This window comes from Triticum urartu, chromosome 5 (assembly GCF_003073215.2).
Source record: "Triticum urartu cultivar G1812 chromosome 5, Tu2.1, whole genome shotgun sequence".
Taxonomy (NCBI): Eukaryota; Viridiplantae; Streptophyta; class Magnoliopsida; order Poales; family Poaceae; genus Triticum; species Triticum urartu.
The window spans coordinates 65,345,489-65,366,364 of record NC_053026.1 but is presented as its reverse complement, the minus strand read 5'-3'; positions in this window follow the sequence as shown (position 1 = coordinate 65,366,364).

The following is a 20,876-nucleotide window of genomic DNA, read 5'->3' as shown; positions in this document are numbered from 1 at the left end:
TCCAACCTCTTGCCATTCCAGAATGGAAGTTTGACCATATTGATATGGACTTTGTGACTGGATTTCCTAAGTCCAAGCGTGGCAATGATGCTATCTTCGTTGTCATCGACAAGCTCACTAAAGTGGCTCATTTTCTTCCTATCAAAGAATCTATCACAGCAGCTCAGTTGGCAGAGCTATATACCTCCAGGATTGTCTCCCTGCACGGCATACCGCAGTTGATATCTTCAGATCGTGGTAGCATCTTTACCTCTAAGTTTTGGGATTCCTTCCAGAAGGCCATGGGCACCAACATTCGCTTCAGCACAGCTTTTCATCCTCAAACTAGTGGCCAAGTCGAGAGGGTCAATCAAATTCTTGAAGATATGCTCAGGGCTTGTGTCATTTCCTTCGGTATGAAGTGGGAAGATTGTCTTCCATATGCCTAGTTCTCCTACAACAACAGCTTCCAAGCGACTTTGGGCAAGGCCCCATTCGATATCCTCTATGGTAGGAAGTGCCGTACTCCTGTTAATTGGTCAGAGACTGGTGAACGCCAACTTCTTGGTAATGACTTGATCACAGAGGCTGAAGAAATGTGCAAAGTCATTCATGAAAATCTCAAAGCCGCGCAATCGCGCCAGAAGAGTTACTATGATAGCAAACATCATGACTTGGCTTTCGAGATCGGAGACCATGTCTACCTCCGCGTCTCTCCAATGAAAGGTACTCGCCGCTTCGGTATCAAAGGGAAGCTTGCCCCTAGATACATGGGTCCTTTCAAGATCATTGGCAAAAGAGGCGACCTCGCCTATCAACTTGAGCTTCCATCCAACTTTGCAAACGTGCACGACGTGTTTCATGTGTCTTAGCTCCGCAAGTGTTTCAAGACTCCTGACCGCACCATCAACTTTGAAGAGATTGATATCCAAGAAGACATGTCTTATCATGAGCATCCCATTGCTATTCTTGAAGAAACTGAATGCAAGACTCGCAACAAGTCTATCAAATTCCTGAAAGTGAAGTGGTCACATCATTCCGACCGTGAAGCCACCTGGGAACGCGAGGACCACCTCTGTTCCGAATATCCGCAGTTTTTCTAGTCCTAGATCTTGGGATGAGATCCTTTCGTAGTGGTGGAGTGTTGTAACGCCCCATATGTAACTTGCCACATTTGTATTCCAACTCTTGCCATTTTCGGCACTAAGTTATGATATTCCTCATTGTTTGGTTTTGTCTTCATGTTGCTTTTGTCTTTGTCATGCATCTCATATCATGTCATCATGTGCATCGCATTTGCATACGTGTTCGTCTCTTGCATCCGAGCATTTTCCCCGTTGTCCGTTTTGCATTCCGGCGCTCCTATGTCCTCCGGTGCCCCCTTTTTGCCTCTTTTCGTGTGCGGGTGTTAAACGTTCTCGGATTGGACCGAGACTTGCCAAGCGGCCTTGGTTTACTACCGGTAGACCGCCTGTCAAGTTTCGTGCCATTTGGACTTCGTTTGATACTCCAACGGTTAACCGAGGAACCGAAAAGGCCTCGTGTGTGTTGCAGCCCAACACCTCTCCAAAGTGGCCCAAAACCCACCTAAACCCCCTTCATCATCTCGGTCATTCGATCACGATCGCGTGGCCGAAAACCGTGCTCAATTTGGAGCCTCCTAGCTCCTTCTATGTATAAATAGGTGCCTCCATCAAAAATCTCGGATCAATTCCACCCTAACCCTAGTCTCCTTCCACCTCGCGCCGCCGGACAAGTCCGCCCGTGCCGGACGTGTCCGCCGGACGCGTCACCCTGGCCAATCAGAGGGCGACACCTCAGCCTCCGCCGCCCTGCGCCCAATCCCCCACCGCCACATCGCCACCCGGAGCCGCCGCCCCTCCACGTCACCCGCGCGGGCCCGCCGGAGCCCGACCGCGGCCCTCCCGGCCCAGTGCGCCACGCCCCGCCGCCCGAAGCTCGCGCCCCGCGCCGCCCCACCGTCCTCCTCCGCACCGGCGAGCCCTCGCCTCTGGCCACCGCGCGCCATCACCGACCGCCGCCGCCAGCCGCCGCCGCAAGCTTGTCGGCCTTTGCCCGCGCCGCCATGACGGGAACCACGCCGCCCAGGATCTCCGCGCCGCCTCGCCGGACTTTTTCGGCTCCGGCCACCGCCTCCATCTCCGGCCACTGATCCTCTTCTTCCTCTAAAGTAACTCCGGCGGGAGGATCCGGTCAACCTCGTTTTGCGTGCCTCGGATCCAGATCGGGAAGAACCCTAAGGGTTGACTTTTGTCCCAGTTTTCAGTATTTTTAGCATATTTCATCGCATCATGTCTTTGCATCCGTGGCTCCGTTTTGGGCGTGTAGCATATCAAACTGTTCGTCTCGATGTGCACTTCATTTCATTACATTGCACCATGTTCATTTGAGTTCATCTTGATGCCCTAAATGCTGTTGCAAGAGTGCTATGTAATGTTAGTTTCAGATTCTTAACAGATATTGGACATTTGTCATTTTTGCCATGTTTAATGTGTGCCTCCTATGAACTTGAGCCCTACATGTGTTTTGAAGTATGCCATGCCATCTTTACAGGGGTGTATACCATGTATTTTTGTGATCTTTGTGGTGACTAGCACAAGCATGCAAAGTAGCTCTCATGATGTTACTGATTTCAGGGACTTAGAATTCTTCTAAGTCATTTTCCTAATGATATTTTTATGCCATGTATTCTTGGTGCTACAGAGTGATCCATGACTCTTTTGAGCATGTTCAGTAAGGATGAATTTGAGATATTGTTATGCTCTATCCATCCATGTCTTTGTTTGCAATTATGGAGCACCCTAGCATGACTCAATATTGCTCTACTTTTGCTATAAAATGTTCCTAACAGATTGTTTATGTGTTAATCAATTTTTCCGAGGTTGTTATAGTTTATCCATGCATGCTATGAGATTGTTCTTGCCATGGTTAGCTTATTTATCATGTCTACTTGCTGGGTGTACGCTTAGCATCTCATGCAATGCCTTGTGGTGAGTGCGTCGAGCTCGTAAACATGCCTACGTAAATCTGTTTTGCCATGTTCCAGTTTTCTGCTAAGTCTGAATCTGTTAACGAAACTTGCTATGTTCACATGGTTGCCATTGTATTTTCTGACCCCTTATGGCTTATGGTAAGTAAGGGACTTTTGTTATATGCTTTGTGTAGTTTCATGCCATGCCTTGCTTTGCCATGATATGTTCCTGTAGCATATTGTTATCTTGCTCTAAACATTGCTTCCTGATGTTAATTCCTGACATGTTATTTTCACAAAGTCTGTGAACCTGATATCTTTTGCACTTTTGCCATGCTTGTTTGAACCTGCTATTGAGTGAATTAGTCGTAGCTCAGTGTTCATATTTTGTCAAGCATCTTGAGTGGATCACTGCCATGTGCTTTGTTGTTATGTTAGAGTGCAGTAGCTTGTTGTTCTTGATGCATTTAGATGGCCTCGTGCTATTAATCGCAGATCGGTGCCATATTTGTTTTGCTTGTCATTTGCAAACCGTGCATCCGATTCCGGTGATCTTTATATCGATTTCGACCGAAATCAACTCATCTTTCCAACGGCACTCTTGGTTTTCCAAGTTGAGGCCTGATTCAATCTTTCCTTTCCGAAGCATGCATATGCATTGCATATCACATCCCGCATATCATGCCATGTTTTGCATCATGTTGCTTGCGCATTGCATCGTGGTTGATTGTGTCTCCCTTTGTTTGTGTTCTTAACTTGGGTAGAGCCGGGAGACGAGTACGTGATCGAGGAACCCGTTGAGAACCTTTACGAGGATCCAGCCTACGTCAACTCAGAGAACTTTGCAGGCAAGATGACCATACCCTCGAAATCACTTCTATCTTTGCTTGCTAGATGCTCGCTCTATTGCTATGCCTATGCTACGATACCTACCACATGCTTTGTCATGCCTCCCATATTGCCATGTCAAACCTCTAACCCACCTTGTCCTAGCAAACTGTCGTTTGGCTATGTTACCGCTTTGCTCAGCCCCTCTTATAGCATTGCTAGTTGCAGGTGAAGATTGGAGTTTGTTCCTGGTTGGAACATGTTTATTGTTGGGATATCATTGTTATATATTGTCTACTTTAATGCACCTATATACTTGGTAAAGGGTGGAAGGCTCGGCCTTATGCCTGGTGTTTTGTTCCACTCTTGCCGCCCTAGTTTCCGCCATACCGGTGTTATGTTCCTTGATTTTGCGTTCCTTACATGGTTGGGTTATAATGGGAACCCCTTGATAGTTCGCCTTGAATAAAACTCCTCCAGCAAGGCCCAACCTTGGTTTTACCATTTGCCACCAGCCTCTTTTCCCTTGGGTTCCGCGGACTCAAGGGTCATCTTTATTTTAAACCCCCCCGGGCCAGTGCTCCTCTGGGTGTTGGTCCGAAACGAGTAGACTGCGGGGCCACCTCGGGGCAACTTGAGGGTTGGTTTTACTCATAGGATGCCTCATCTGAGTGTGCCCTGAGAACGAGATATGTGCAGCTCCTATCAGGATTTGTCGGCACATTTGGGCGGCTTTGCTGGTTTAGTTTTACCATTGTCGAGATGTCTTGTAACCGGGGTTCCGAGTCTGATCAGGCTGTCCTGGGAGAAGGAATATCCTTCGTTGACCGTGAGAGCTTGTGATGGGCTAAGTTGGGACACCCCTGCAGGGTTTTGAACTTACAAAAGTCGTGCCCACAGTTATGGGCAGATGGGAATTTGTTAATGTCCGGTTATAGAAAACCTGAAACTTAACTTAATTAAAATGGATCAACAGTGTGTGTAGCCATCATGGTCTCTTTTCGGCGGAGTCCGGGAAGAGAACACGGTCTTGTGTTATGCTTGAACTCAGGTTGTTCTAGGATCACTTCTTGGTCATAGTTTCTCGACCGTGCCTTGCCTTCTCTTCTCGCTCTCATTTGCGTATGTTAGCCACCATATATGCTAGTGCTTGATGCAGCTCCACCTCATACCTTTGCCTACCTATAAGCTTAAATAGTCTTGATCATGAGGGTGTGAGATTGCTGAGTCCCCGTGACTCATAGATTACTTTGAAAACGAGATGTAGGGACCGATGATACCGTTCCAGGAGATGCGACTGAGCTCAAGTGGGAGTTCGATGAGGACTCAGGACGATACTACGTTTTCTTTCCAGACGATCAGTAGTGGAGCCCAGTTGGGGCGATCGGGGACATTATGCATGTGGGGTTGTCTTTATTTTGTTTCCGTAGTCGGACCTTGATTGTATCTGGATGATTGTAATGCTATATTTATGTATTGTTTGAAGTGGCAATTGTAAGCCAACTATGTACCTCTTTTCTTATTCAGTACATGGGATGTGTAAAGATTACCCCTCTTGCGACATTGCCTACAATGCGGTTATGCCTCTAAATCGTGCTCCGACACGTGGGAGATATAGCCGCATCGTGGGTGTTACAATCTTCATTATCGAGATTCAAAAAGAATAGACCACTCTTTAAGGGTGCATGACCATAAAAGATATTACTCATATAAATAGAACAACCATTATTCTTTGATTTAAATGAATAACTGTCTCGCATTAAACAAGATCCAGATATAATGTTCATGCTCAATGCTGGCACCAAATAACAATTATTTAGGTCTAAAACTAATCCCAAAGGTAGATGTAGAGGTAGTGTGCCGACCGTGATCACATCGACTTTGGAACCATTTCCCATGCGCATCGTCACCTCGTCCTTTGCTAATCTTCGCTTAATCCGTAGTCCCTGTTTCGAGTTGCAAATATTAGCAACAGAACCAGTATCAAACACCCAGGCACTACTACGAGAATTTGTAAGCTACACATCAATAACATGTATATCACATATACCTTTGTTCACCTTGCCATCCTTCTTATCCGCCAAATACTTGGGGCAGTTCCGCTTCTAGTGACTAGTCTGTTTGTAGTAGAAGCACTCAATCTCAGGCTTAGGTCCAGACTTGGGTTTCTTCTCCTGAACAACAACTTGTTTGCCATTCTTCTTGAAGTTCCCCTTCTTCTTTCCTTTGCCCTTTTTCTTGAAACTGGTGGTCTTGTTGACCATCAACACTTGATGCTCCTTCTTGATTTCTACCTCCGCAGCCTTTAGCATTGCGAAGATCTCGGGAATCGTCTTATCCATCCCTTGCATGTTATAGTTCATCACGAAGCTCTTGTAGCTTGGTTGCAGTGATTTAAGAATTCTGTCAATAAGACTATCATCCGGAAGATTAACTCCCAGTTAAATCAAGTGATTGTTATACCCAGACATTCTGAGTATATGCTCACTGACAGAACTATTCTCCTCCATCTTGCAGCTGTAGAACTTATTGGAGACTTCATATCTCTCAATCCGGGCATTTGCTTGAAATATTAACTTCAACTCCTGGAACATCTCATATGCTCCATGACGTTCAAAACGTCATTGAAGTCCCGGTTCTAAGCTGTAAAGCATGGCACACCGAACTATCGAGTAGTCGTCAGCTTTGCTCTGCCAGACGTTCATAACATCTGGTGTTGCTCCTGCAGCAGGTTTGGCACCTAGCGGTGCTTCCAGGACGTAATTCTTCTGTGCAGCAATGAGGATAATCCTCAAGTTACGGACCCAGTCCGTGTAATTGCTACCATCATCTTTCAACTTTGCTTTCTCAAGGAACACATTAAAATTCAATGGAACAACAGCACGGGCCATCTATCTACAACAACATAGACATGCAAAATACTATCAGGTACTAAGTTCATGATAAATTAAAGTTCAGTTAATCAAATTATTAAAGAACTCCCACTTAGATAGACATCCCTCTAATCATCTAAGTGATCACGTGATCCATATCAACTAAACCATGTCCGATCATCACGTGAGATGGAGTAGTTTTCGGTGAACATTACTATGTTGATCATATCCTCTATATGATTCACGCTTGACCTTTCGGTCTCTAGTATTCCGAGGCCATATCTGCATATGCTAGGCTCGTCAAGTTTAACCCGAGTATTCTGCATGTGCAAAACTGGCTTGCACCCGTTGTATGTGAACGTAGAGCTTATCACACCCGATCATCACGTGGTGTCTCGGCACGACGAACTTTCACAACGGTGCATACTCAGGGAGCACACTTGTACCTTGAAATTTAGTGAGAGATCATCTTATAATGCTACCGTCGTTCTAAGCAAAATAAGATGCATAAAAGATAAACATCACATGCAATCAATATAAGTGATATGATATGGCCATCATCATTTTGTGCTTGTGATCTCCATCTCCGAAGCACTGTCATGATCACCATCGTCACCGTCGTGACACCTTGATCTCCATCGTAGCATCGTTGTCGTCTCGCCAAATATTTCTTCTACGACTATCACTACCGCTTAGTGATAAAGTGAAGCCATTACAGGGCGATTGCATAGCATACAATAAAGCGACAACCATATGGCTCCTGCCAGTTGCCGATAACTCGGTTACAAAACATGATCATCTCATACAATAAAATATAGCATCATGTCTTGACCATATCACATCACAACATGCCCTGCAAAAACAAGTTAGACGTCGTCTACTTTGGTGTTGCAAGTTTTACATGGCTACTACGGGCTGAGCTAGAACCGTTCTTACCTACGCATCAAAACCACAACGATAGTTTGTCAAGTTAGTGTTGTTTTAACCTTCTCAAGGACCGGGCGTAGCCATACTTGATTCAACTAAAGTTGAAGAAACTGACACCCGCCAGCCACCTGTGTGCAAAGCACGTCGGTAGAACTAGTCTCGCGTAAGCGTACGCATAATGTCGGTCCGGGCCGCTTCATCCAACAATACCGCCGGACCAAAGTGTGACATGCTGGTAAGCAGTATGAGTTGTATCGTCCACAACTCACTTGTGTTCTACTCGTGCATATAACATCCACTACAAAAAAAGACACATCCGTGACATTTTGGGCCGAACAAAATTTTTTCTGTCATACTTATGACACTTCTATGACGATAATTGTGAAAAAACCCGGTATCATCATAGATGTGGTGGGGTCCTACTTCTATGACAAAAAATCATGGCAGAAAATGAGCTTTTCATCCTGGGCGGGCCGGAGACGCAGCTGCATGACATTCTTTGGGCCGTCCATGACGGAAAAAACCGTGGTAGAAGCGAGGGCGCGGAAAATATCGGGGAGTCCCCGGTTACGATGGATGGTCGGGGGCCGAGCGATGCGCGTTTCTCTCGTACGTACGCGCGTGTGTGTGAGGTGTTGGGCTCTAACTGAACCCGAGCGATTGCACTGCAGGCTACGCGTTACTGAACCCGAGCGATGATCGATGGCTGTTAACTGAACCCAATCAAGCGATTCCTCCGCTACTGCTGCTAATTGAAGCCGATCGATGCTGCCTATGGATGAACAGTGAGAATTGCGGGGGGGGGGGGGGGGGGGGGGGGGTTATGAACAGTTCCCGGTGGGGGTGGATGAACAGGACCCCGTGGTGTTGCCTCTGGATGAACAGTACCCCGATCGATCGAGCCGGTTGGGGCAGGATGAACAGGACCCCGTGGAGGGCAGGATGAACAGTAGACAGTGGAGGGCAGGATGAACAGTAGCCCGTGGAGGGATGGTTGAACAGCAACCCGTGGAGAGGGCTGGTTGAACAGTAGCCGGTGGAGTAGCGCGCGGTGGAGGCTGGATGAACAGGAGCCCGTGGATGAACAGTCGCAGGTGGAGGCTGGAGGAGGTCGACAGTGGATGAACAGTAGCCGTGGAGGCTGGAGGGGGTCGACGGTGGAGATGAACAGTATCCCGTGGAGTCCCATTTTGTGGCATGCCACACCCCTCCCGATGAACAGGACCCCCGTTTCGACCGTAGCGCTCCAACACAAGTCCATTTCCTCCGTTTTGCGGTACACCACACCCCTCCCGATCAACAGGACCCCCGTTTCGACCGTAGGAGGTCCGTTTCCTCCGTTTTGCGGTACGCCAGACCCCTCCCAATGAACAGGATCCCGTTTCGAACGTGGCCGGTCGAACACAAGGCCGTTTCCTCCGTTCTGCGGTACGCCAGGCCTCGTTTCCATCGGCTGTTCCGTCCAAGCTCTCCCGATGAACACGACGACACATTCCGTTCCGACCCAGCCGGTTGGCTCCCCATGAACATGACGATGACGCTATTTCTCCATTCCGACCCAACCATGTACATGAGCCCTGGCCGTATGTATGCACGAGTAGGCGTTCGAGACCCTGCCCGTATGTACGAACGTGGCCGTATTTTCTTTCTTGCACACTGGCCGCTGTACGTACGTGTACATGCTACGTGCGCGCCTCTACTATGACACGTGCGCGGCTCTACATCGACCAACATGTATGTACACGTTCACGACCGGAATGACAACACTATGTATGCTTCGACCAGGTGGGTCCCGACTGTCAGGCATGTCCTTGCGTGCGAAGATGTAGCTGGTGGGTCCCAGCAGTCAGGGGGGCGAATCGTTTTTTTTTGCCCAGACACACTTCCTTGCGTGCGAAGATGTAGCTGGTGGGTCCCAGCAGTCAAGGGGAAACGTTTTTTTCGCGAAATACGGTGGCCCATCTGGTGGGTCCCCGCTGTCAGGTGGAGGAATAATTATTTTGCGCTTAATAAGGAGGCACTTCCTTGCTGCGACCGTGGACCCAGCTGTCGACCTCTCCACGTACAGTCCACGCCCGATGGAAGCCATTCCTTGACCACGTTGACCACGCCATGCCGAGAGCACCAGGGCGGTGGACGACGGCGAGGCCTAGGAAGGGGACGACGCGGACCCGGGGAAGACGCGGCAGTGGAAGCCCGCGTGGAGAGGAGTATGAGGGTTCACTGGTTTGGCTATGGTGTGAGGCTGCCGTCGCCACAGGGCCTGGCCAGCGGTGGGAATAGTAGGGGGTGGTGAGGCCTCCGCGGCAGCACAGCCAGCCACGGGAGGCAGGAGCATGCAGCACGACCGGCGCTGCTTTGGGCGACTGGCGCAAGAAGACCAGAGGTTGAAGAAGCACAACGGCCGTTGGATGGACATCGTACGGTCACTGGAGCTAGAATCGTTCATATTGACTAAGTTGACAAAGCACTCCGTCCCCGTCAACTTAGTAGGCCCACAAGTCAGCCTCCCACCAAGGTGGGTCTCAACTAGCAAGGGGAGTATTCATTTTTTTGTGTAATAAGGAGGCACCTTCGGTGGGTCCGAGCTGACAGCGGGGGGAACATTTTTTTCGCAAAATACGTTGGCCCGTCCGGTGGGTCCCAGTAGTCAGGGGGGAAACATTTTTTTCACCAAATACGATGGCCCGTCCGGGGGGTCCCTGCTATCAGGTGGAGGAATAATTATTTTCCACGTAATAAGGAGGCACTTCCTTGCGGCTAACGTGGACCCAGCTATCAGCCTCTCCACGTACAGTACTCTTCCAATGGAAGTCGTTCCTTAACCATGTTGACCACGCCGCGCCGAGAGCACCAGGGCGGTGGACGACGGTGAGGCCTAGGAAGGGGACGGCACGGAGCCGGGGAAGACACGGCATTGGATGCCCACGCAGAGAGGAGTACGAGGGTTCACTGGTTCGCTGCGGTGTGAGGCTGTCGTCGCTGCAGAATTACAAGGGGTGTGGGTGAGTAGAGGGATGGTCTGGCCAGCGGAGGGAGTAGTAGGGGCCGGTGAGGCCTCCGCCGCATCACAGCCGGCCACGGGAGGCAGGAGCACGAGGCACGACCGGCGCTGGTTTGGGCGGCTGGAGCAAGAAGACCAGAGGTTGAAGAAGCACTACGGCCGTTGGATGGACATCGTACGGTCACTGGAGCTAGAATCGTGCATATTGACTAACTTGACAAAGCCCTCCGTCCCCGTCAACTTAGTAGGCCCACAAGTCAGCCTGCCACTATACTGGGTCCCAGCTAGCAGGGGGGGTATTCATTTTTTGTGCGTAATAAGGAGGCACTTCCTTGCGTGCAAAGATATAGCTGGTGGGTCCAAGCTGTCAGCGGCGGTAACGTTTTTTCACGAAATACAGAGGCCCTTTCGGTGGGTCCCAGATGTCAGGTGGAGGAATCATTATTTTGCGCGTAATAAGGAGGCATTTCCTTGCGTGCGGCTGTGGACCCAGCTATCAGCCTCTCCACGTACAGTCCACTTCAGATGCATGTCGGTCGTTGACCACGTTAACCAGGCCGCGCCGAGAGCACCAGGGCGGTGGATGACAGCGAGGCCTAGGAAGGGAACGACACAGAGGCAGGGAAGACTCGGCAGTTGTTTCTCACGCGGAGGGGAGTACGACTGTACGAGGGTTTACTGGTTCGTCTGCCGTTGCCGGAGAATAACAACAGGTGTGGGTGAGTAGAGGGATGGCTAGGCCAGCGATGGGAGTACGGTGGGGCGGTGAGGCCTGCGCGACAGCACAGCCGGCCGCGGGGAGGAGAGAGCAGGCGGTCCCGCCGGCGCTTGTTTGAGCGGTTGGAGCAGGAAGAGCAGAGAGAAGAAGCACGAGGCCGTTGGATGGACATCCAACAGTCACTGCTTGCGCGTCAACTTTTTTTTAGGAAAGCCTCAAATCTGTGGAAAACCTCATACAACCCATCTGCCATTATTTCTAATAATTTACAGTCCATTTGCTAATTGTTAAGGTTTTTTTGGAGCCCATATTCTTTTTGTTAGCATTACAACCCATATTATGGCCACGGTTAAAAAATTATACGAAATTTTGCATATTTCGGTGCGGTCCGAACTGTTTTTAATCCCGAAATTTCGAGTCACATTCAAACTGATTTTAAAAATAAATGTATATCAATATAAAATCCAACAAATTGTCCACGCATAAAAATCAATGCAATTTAAAATCTTGAAATGAAAAAAAATGAAATTTGAAACTAATTGCCAGTTTGATGTGTTCTAAAAATGTACAACCCATTTCTCATTAATGATAGGCCATTTTCTCGGCCAGCCGAATGAAGCTCTCCTCGTCTTGAAAGATTTGCAGCCCAACAGGCCTGAGAAAGCGACTTACTTGGAAAATCACAAAAAACTGGGCTGTGGCCGTGGACCCAGCTGTCAGCCTCTCCACGTACAGTACTCTTCCGATGGAAGTCGGTCGTTGACCACATTGACCACGCCGCACCGAGAGCACCAAGGCAGTGGACGACGGCAAAGCCTAGGAAGGAGACGACGCGGAGCCGGGGAAGATGCGGCAGTGGAAGCCCACACGAAGAGGAGTACGAGGGTTCACTGGTTCGGCTGCGGTGTGAGGTTGCCGTCGCCGCAGAATAACAGGGGGTGTGGGTGAGTAGAGGGATGGCCGTGCCGACGGTGGGAGTAGTAGGGGCGGTGAGGCCTTCACGGCATCACAGCTGGCCACGGGAGGCAGGAGCACACGACACGACCGACGCTGGTTTGGGTGGCTGGAGCAAGAAGACCAGAGGTTGAAGAAGCACTACTATCGTTGGATGAACATCGTACAGTAACTGGAGCTAGAATCGTTCATATTGACTAAGTTAACAAAGCCCCCCATCCCCGTCAACTTGGTAGGCCCACAAGTCAGCCTCCCACGATGCTGGGTTCCAGCTGGCAGGGGGAGTATTCATTTTTTATGCGTAATAAGGAGGCACTTCCTTGCGTGCGAAGATAGCTGGTGGGTCCGACCTGTCAGTGGGGGGCACGTTTTTTTCGTGAAATACAGAGGCCCTTCTGGTGGGTCCCAGATGTCAGGTGGAGGAATCAAAGACTTGAGAAGGCGTACAGAACAATCTAGTGTACCAGTAAAGAGATGTTGCTGAGTTTTAGAAAAAAAGAGAGACGTGCTCCTGTAGCTGGTTCGAATACAAACCTAGACTATGACTATTTATGGTGCTATGCTACTTTGCAAGTAATGAAACTGACATATCCAACATTCTCTTCTCCTCTTCTCTACTTACTCTGCCTAGCATCAGAAGCTCTGGCCATAGCAACCATGTCCGCTGGTGCTCGTCCACCTGCTCTTCAGCAGGCAACAACCAAATATGCGCCAAGTCGCCACCCGTACCATCGCCTGTGGGTCTCATCACACCCCTGTCGGCACGCGCACCGTAGCCGGTTGCTCATCGCAACCCGCTGCCGTTGGTGTGGTGCCACTGCTGCAAATTACGCAGAGTCATCCATTGCGTCTCAACCACAATCCTCAACCCTGGCCGAGTCTTCTACAAATGCCCAAATCATGGGGTAATAATATGCTTAAGTGTTGTTCTACTGCTTTTAGTTGCTGATTTTTTTAATAGTTTGGTTGATGATCTTCCAATTTGATTCGTGCAGAAAAGGGAATATTCATGTGATTTGTATTTCTGGGAAGTTGCTGATGTGGGGGAGTGCAACTACGCTGATTATTTGGTTAGCCGAGGAATCCCAATACCAGCAGGTTGGGGTGTTGGACAAGTAACTGAAGGAACGACAGAAGAGGAAGATGCAGAGCAGAAGGTTAAAGATGTAGTTCCTCTGATCATGGCCAAGCAACATCTGCTGAACGGCCTTGACAGCAATGAGGAGATGAAAGAGCTTGGTGAAGATAATGGGAAAAATCGATGTGCTCTGTAGGATGATTGTCTCTTTATTTGCATTGTATGTAGCACTCGTGATGTATTCAGTGGCTATGACATGAGCACTTTGCTGAAACTAGTAATGAATGGAACCTGTGTAGCAGGCTGGGCGTAGTGTTGTGAACATCTAATGATTTCTATTAACGGAAATCAGGGGGTATCCCCTTTTGCTCATCTATACCAATATAAAAAGACGCAAATAGGCAGACCAATTAATCTCGTCCATCAAATCATGTCAATCCAATGACCTAGACTGCTTCAATGTCGAGCACTCAACACGTTTAGTGTGCAGTTAATTTCATACCAAAAATAGTGCTAATCACATAATAACACGCAAATAATATCCTACTTAATATCCATATGTATTTAATATACTTCCAAATTAATGTGCATTGCACGTAGACATTGACTAGTAAATAAATAAATAGCAGAGGCCCTTTGGTAATAAATAAATAAATTAGCAGAGGACCTGTCGGGTCAGCTTTGTTCTCATTCGAAGACGTCGAGCAAATTGCAGTCCAACAGCAAACTATGTCATCAAATTCAAGTTTCACAGCCAAATATGAGTACAACTAAACAACAATGTCATCATCTTTTAGTCGTCATACAATCACCAAACACAAATCAGCATACATAACAAGTGATGTTCTCACAGGAAAATAATAAACAACATGTTCATCAGGTTTCAGTTGTCATAGCAAACACAATTTCACCTAGTAGATAAAAAACGTCTTCTGACAGGCAAATACGACAAAAGCAATGTAATCATCATCCGCAGCAACAGCGCCAACATCTTCGCCATGTGTATCAGTCGGAATCGTAATTCCCCACGGTGTCATCTTCGTCTTCGTCCTCAACGTCCTCGAACGTTGGCTTCTTCTTGATCAACTCTTGTATGTCCACAACATGACATGCAATCTTTTCGCCGGTGTCATTGACGTGATGGTTCTCAAAGATATTAGGAACATCTGTGTTATCTTGTACATCAAGAGCAGTGTAAGCATCATCTTGTTATGCAACTTCATTAAACGAATTCCTCTGCTCAAACCTTTGCACTACTCTCCAGTCATCGCTACGTGCAAATGTGTCTTCCAAGAAAAATATCTGTGTTGCTTGATTTTCCAAAAAAAGGCTCGTTGGTCTGGTACGCCGCCTTGACATTAATGGATTTGAAATAATCATCAGCTCTAGGTTTTGCGATCCTGGAAAATAGGTTATACCAATGACATCACAACAGAACCACACACCAATGATCCTCGAAACTGGAGATATACTGCAACTGAACAATGTCTGTTATGTTAGCATACATTTCAGTTGTCTCTTTGTCATACGTATCCATGCTCATGATGACACTGTTTTTTGTCTTCCCGCCTTCGTCTCGTGCAAGGGTGTTTGAGCGCACATCTCCAACAATGCAAGATTCATAATGTCTTACCCAAGTATCAGGACCCATTGCTAGTGAGTAAAGGGCATCATCAACTGCCTGCCCATCCTCCCACATCTTATTAACCCATGGTTGGAAAATAGACAAGCTGATCATCTTATGTACTCAATATATTAAAAAAACTGACAGTGCAATTCAAAAGCTTATATGGCTCTTGAACCATTTCGCAAATCCTGCCATAACCAGTTTGTCAATGTTTCGTGGATTTTGCGGCAGTAACTCCTTTTTGTAGATGCTGCACAACATAGTGATCGCGTCAAACATCTAAATATATAAGAATGTGCTACAAGTTTAGTACATTACGATGTATAAGCTGCAATACTTAACACTTACTTGATATAAGGTAGTATCTCAGGACAGTTATTCAACACATACCAAACCATTTTGTCCAAATCTTTAGGTTTGTCATCTTGTCGACTCTTCCCTGTAACTCGAATAGAATAATCGAAAACATTGAGCCCGGGATTGTCTTCATCCACGTCTTTGCTAAGCTGATCAATTGTTTCAATGTATTTTGAGAAGAATGTCAACGCTTCTGTAGCAATGTAGGCCTCTGCAATGAAACCCTCGGGTCTATCTCTGTTCCTAACATAGCCCTTGAAAGTGCCTAGCTGCCTTTCAATAGGGTACATCCAGCCATACTGTACTGGACCTCTAAGTAGTGCCTCATCAGGTAGATGAACAACCAAATGCACCATCACATCAAAGAAGGCCGGAGGATATATCTTCGCAAGGTCGCATAGGATAGTTGGTATCTTGTCTCTAAGACGCTCCAAAGAATATATCCCGATATTTCTACTGTAGAGTTCCCTGAAGAATTGTCCCAACTCTGCAACTGCTCTGTATAAGTCAGGGCATCCCAATCCTCTAAGGATAACAGGTAAAACCCTTTGAAGTAGGACGTGGCAGTCATGAGTTTTCAACCCTTGTACCTTGTCTCCATCTGCACTGACTCTCCTTTCAGGGTTGGAAGCAAATCCATGTGGGAATCTCACACGTGACAGGACCTTGCAGAATTCTTTTCTTTTTACCTTGTCCAAGATGTACACAGCTGGTGCCATATCATGTGGTTTACCTTCATCTTGCACCTGCAAATCCTGTCTGATACCCAGGTGTGTCAAATCAATCCTAGATTCTAAGGTATATTTCGTCTTGCCTTCAATATTAAGAAGTGTGCCGATAATGATGTCACATATATTTTTCTCGATGTGCATCACATCAAGATTATGCTGCAGATCCAAATCTTTCCAATACTCCAAGTCCCACAAAGTGGACCTGCGGGTAAACAATAATATCTCTTCTGCCCTGCCAGGCTTCCTTTTCTCGCTACCATTATCAGGATGGTTTCTTGGTGTAATATGCCTAACCTTCTCTAATTCCACTTGCAACTCATTGGCGTTGTGCCTCTTTGGCGCATCACGGTTTTCATGCTTTGCATTGAACGCTTGTCTTCAGTATTTTCTAGGATGTGGCTTGTCCTTGGCAAGGAAACGGCGGTGTCCAATGTAACAGATCTTGCTAAGTATTGCGTATGACAGCGGATTCCTATCACAGCGAACACATGCATTGTAACCATGTGTCGTTCGCCCTGACATAGTGCCCAAAGCCGGATAATCATGGATACACCAAATTATAACAACGCGCAGAAAGAAATCAGATGGTGGGCTACTATATATGTCTCGAGTGAGAACACCCCTCCATAGCTGTTGAAGTTCCTCCACAAGAGGCTCCATGAACAAATCAAAATCCTCTCCAGGACTTTTTGGACCTGGGATGAGCAAGGCCATCATGTAGTTTGATTCTTTGGTGCAGACATTTGGAGGCATGTTGTAAGGGATAACAAGCACTAGCCACATGCTATATGTGGCACTCTCGTGGCCAAATGGGTTAAATCCATCTGAAGCTAAGCCAAGTCTAATGTTTCTTGGGTTAGCAGCAAACTTTCCGTGCTTCTGATTGAAGTTTTTCCACTCACTACCATGTGATGGATGGCTCATTACATTCTGATATCTGTACTCATAGTTCCTAGAATGCCATAGTACATCCTCTCTTGTTTCAGCATCATGAAACAAGCTCTGCAATCTTGGTGTAATTGGAAAATGTCTCAGAACATTATGAGGAATCCTCTTCACAGCATCGCCATCTTTCCATCTTGATGATTTGCATTTCGGGCATTCACTTAAGTTGGCATAATCCTTCCGGAATAGAACACAATTATTCTTACAAACATGGATCATATCATATCCAATTCCAACTGCATGAAGGAAATTCTTCATTTTACTATAGGTGTGTGGCAGCTCAGAAGCATCTGAGAAAGCTTTGCGGAAAGCAGCCAACATCGCATCGAATGATTTGTTGGTCATCCGCTCAGATGTCTTCACCTGAAGAAAGGTGACCATAGCTGAGAATACTGATAGCTTATTTCCTGGGGTGACAGCCACGTTGCATTGTTCGAACATGCGGGCCCACCATTTTTCTTCTGCAGGTGAAAGTTCACGGAATGCACGAGCATTTCGTAGCATTGTTTCAATGTTGGTCAAACTCACTGGCTCCGCCACCACCTCCTCCTCCTCCTCTTCCACCTGAGCATCAGGCAGATCAAGATGGCGATCTGCTGCTTCCACGTAGTCAATAACATTGATGTTCACAGCTTCACCATGATGAACCCACCTAGTATATGTGACCGACATCCTATATAAGTGTAGATGATTTTGCACAGTTGACTGGGGTCTTGTAACTGAATTCATACAACTGCTACATGAGCAGAGCACATCTGATTTCGGACCACCGTACTTAGCTCTGATAAAGTTCATGAAGTTTTCAACCTCCTCGACATATGTAGTGGAGAATCTTCGAGCAGAAGTTATCCAAGTCCTGTCCATCTGTTAGACATAAAAATTAGTTCTTCTACTAGATATTACAGGAAAACCATATATGCTTTTTTATGAAGTCCAGAAGAAAATACCTAGGTCGATATCTAAAGCTATGGCAAGATATTTGGACGAGCAGATCTAAGTAACGAAATATATGTAAAGCTAATTCAACAAACATATTTGAGTGCTAAATTATGGCAGGATGTTTCAGCAATCAATGAGGCCGAGCACACAGCCATCGAACTATTCAAGGCCATCGCAGCAACAAAGATTGACTATAAAACGGTGTAGAGCTATTTCACCTAACAGATTGGCTACTAGACCATGGCAATCTACGTCACAATAAATATATGGCAGGATATTTTAGCAACTAATCGGCCTTGGCATTCCATCTCAGCTAAGCAGATTGAGTGCAGAACAGGGCAAGGAAGCTTCTTAAGCAGAACATATTGACTGTAAACTACTTCGGCAAACAGTGAGATTAACAGCGTCTATCAGCTAACATTCAGCGCTACATCGACATGCACGGGGCCTCAGTCTAGAATGTGCGTACTGTGGGAGAAGCTAATCGCCGTGCATCTCCACACGAACGTCACCAGCGGCGGCGGCGCTGACCGCCTTGCGCCTGCACAAGAACGTCGCCAGTGGTGGCGGCGCGGCTAGAGGATGTCAGTCTATGAGAGCGTATTGTGGGAGCGAGAGGATCGCCATGCGTCCCCTCGATGAACCGCGACGCCGACGTATCGGCGTGGCGGGGAGGGCGGCTTTGGGGGAGGGAAGGGGGGGGGGGGGGGGGGGGGGGGGGGGGGTTTGGGGAATATTATTGGCTAGTTGGCCGAAGGGCGGTTGAATCTAGGATTTGGGGGGAATTTTTGGGTGGGGCAGGATTTTCGCGCGGTGGGCGGGGGGAGTTTGGCGCATGGTCAGTTTCTCCAAGTGCAGTCCCATGTGTTAGTGAAGAGGCAAGCCGAAGCGCGTTCCGTTTGCGTGATCCGTGTGCAGGACCAAACGTGTGTGGGGTGCAATGCGACCGCGACAGGGGTGCTGTGAGTGTACCGCCTTTTTTCCTTTTAAACTAGGTGCTTCGCCCCCTAAAAAAACTTGTTGCTTCACGCGATCCATCGATACTACTACTAGTAATCCGGTAATCCCGACTAAAACGGCGTGACCGGATCTTTTCCCGCGCGATATGCTGGGAGGTTGGCTTAGTTGGTTTTTTTAGGACGAGTAATGCTACACCTACGTAGTCCCAATTACGTAATTAACATAATGTGAAATGTGTGAGCTGTTGATTGTAGATTGGGGGGGGGGAGGGAGGGTCCCACCACCATGAAAATCAGGGGAGGAGAGAGAGAGGCAATTTACGTTAACCCTTTCGTAGGTTCCCGTAGATGTAGAAAAATGTGAAATGCGTGAATGTGCATTTGCAGATAAGGCCTTACCTCGTTCATCCTTTTCTCCCACAAGATCTTGATCTTCCATGCAACGCACGAGCATCTTGCTAGTACTCCTACAATATACTATATTATTGTGAAAGTTCATATATACCGGCCGAGATTAATGCAAACACGGCAGATTTTCATTACATTTTGAACTTTTATAGGACAGAAAAATAAAAGAAACCCGACCTTAAACCTATTCTACGGCGGCGACCGACATCCTTCATCTGTGATCTCCATGTACGGGGACGGGGTTGAAGACCCGTGAAGTGAAGGTGCGGTCTACGGCGAGGAAAAGTAGAACACGGGATACGGACCGGCCAGTTGGCACACCATGCCCTGCCCCCTCCCATGCCCTACTCATCCTCGGAGGAGTCCCCGACCTCGGCGGTGCGGGACGTTGGACGGCGACAAGTAGGACGCGTGGCTGACGGTGCTCCCATCGTCGTGGCCACCACTTGTGTGGCAACTTGAGCGAGGGCGGCGACCTCGAGCTCCATCCCCGAAGACAAGCTCTTCCGCAGAGCGTTCGCGCTTGCGGTCATGGCGGATGTGGTGCCAGGTAGGAGGACGATGCGCTATGGTGTGGAGGTTAGCTGGGCGTTGCGGCTTTAAGTAGCGCATTCCGTTGAGGCCAAGCGTCCTGGTGCGTCATTAAGTCACCGGAGTTGGTTCCTCGGGCACCGAGCCTCTTAACGACGGCATACGAATGGACGGCATGAATACAGGCAGCTGGCGCCGGCTGGGAATGCACCGCGCGACGATGCGAGGGACGAGGGTTTTGGTTGTGCTAGGGTAGTCAGCTGCGGTCGTGGCAACGTTGGAGATGCCCTTTGCTCACATGCGATCAACGCATGTCATTGAAAAAGCAAGACGACCCGGCATGGTCTCAGGTCCTGAGGATGCAGTTGGCCGCGCTACACCACTCCGCGGACGCGTCCCAGCACCCTGTGCATCCTCGACAAGCCGGGTGTTGGGGTGTGTTTAGATTGTGGCCAAAGTGCACCTTACCAAGATTTTGGTCATGACCCAAAGATTGGTCTTTGTTTGGATGGTTTCCATTTTTTTTGAGGTTTTGGTCATGACCCAAAAATGGATGGTTGCCATTTTTTTGCCATGCCAATGAACTCTAGCCAACTCTAGTTCATTTTTGTTGCCGATGTCGGCCAAATCATGGGCAACCAAAACCTCAACCAAAATTTTGGCTACCCAATGATTTGTTGGGGCAACCTTGGGCACAAACCAAAGATACTGTTGGTTGTGCCACAACACTAACGCCACCCTCGGCACACTGAAACCGACCGTGTCTTGCGACGATGAGCGTGTCACTCACCGCGGTCGCCGTTTCTAGAGGCGGTGCTAGAGTTGCGCCACGTTGTTGGCCCCCATGACCCACATGAACGGTTGCCGGTGGCGAGGAGGTCGTGGGCCAGCTCCTCCATTGGACTAGTTTGCGCTATGTCGTCCAGACAGGTGTGCCCCACATGTCGGTTTCCCTGTTTTCCCAGCCATATTCGAGCGTCCGTGCTCCGCATTGCGCATTAGGCCTTTCACTATGTAGGCCCAGGG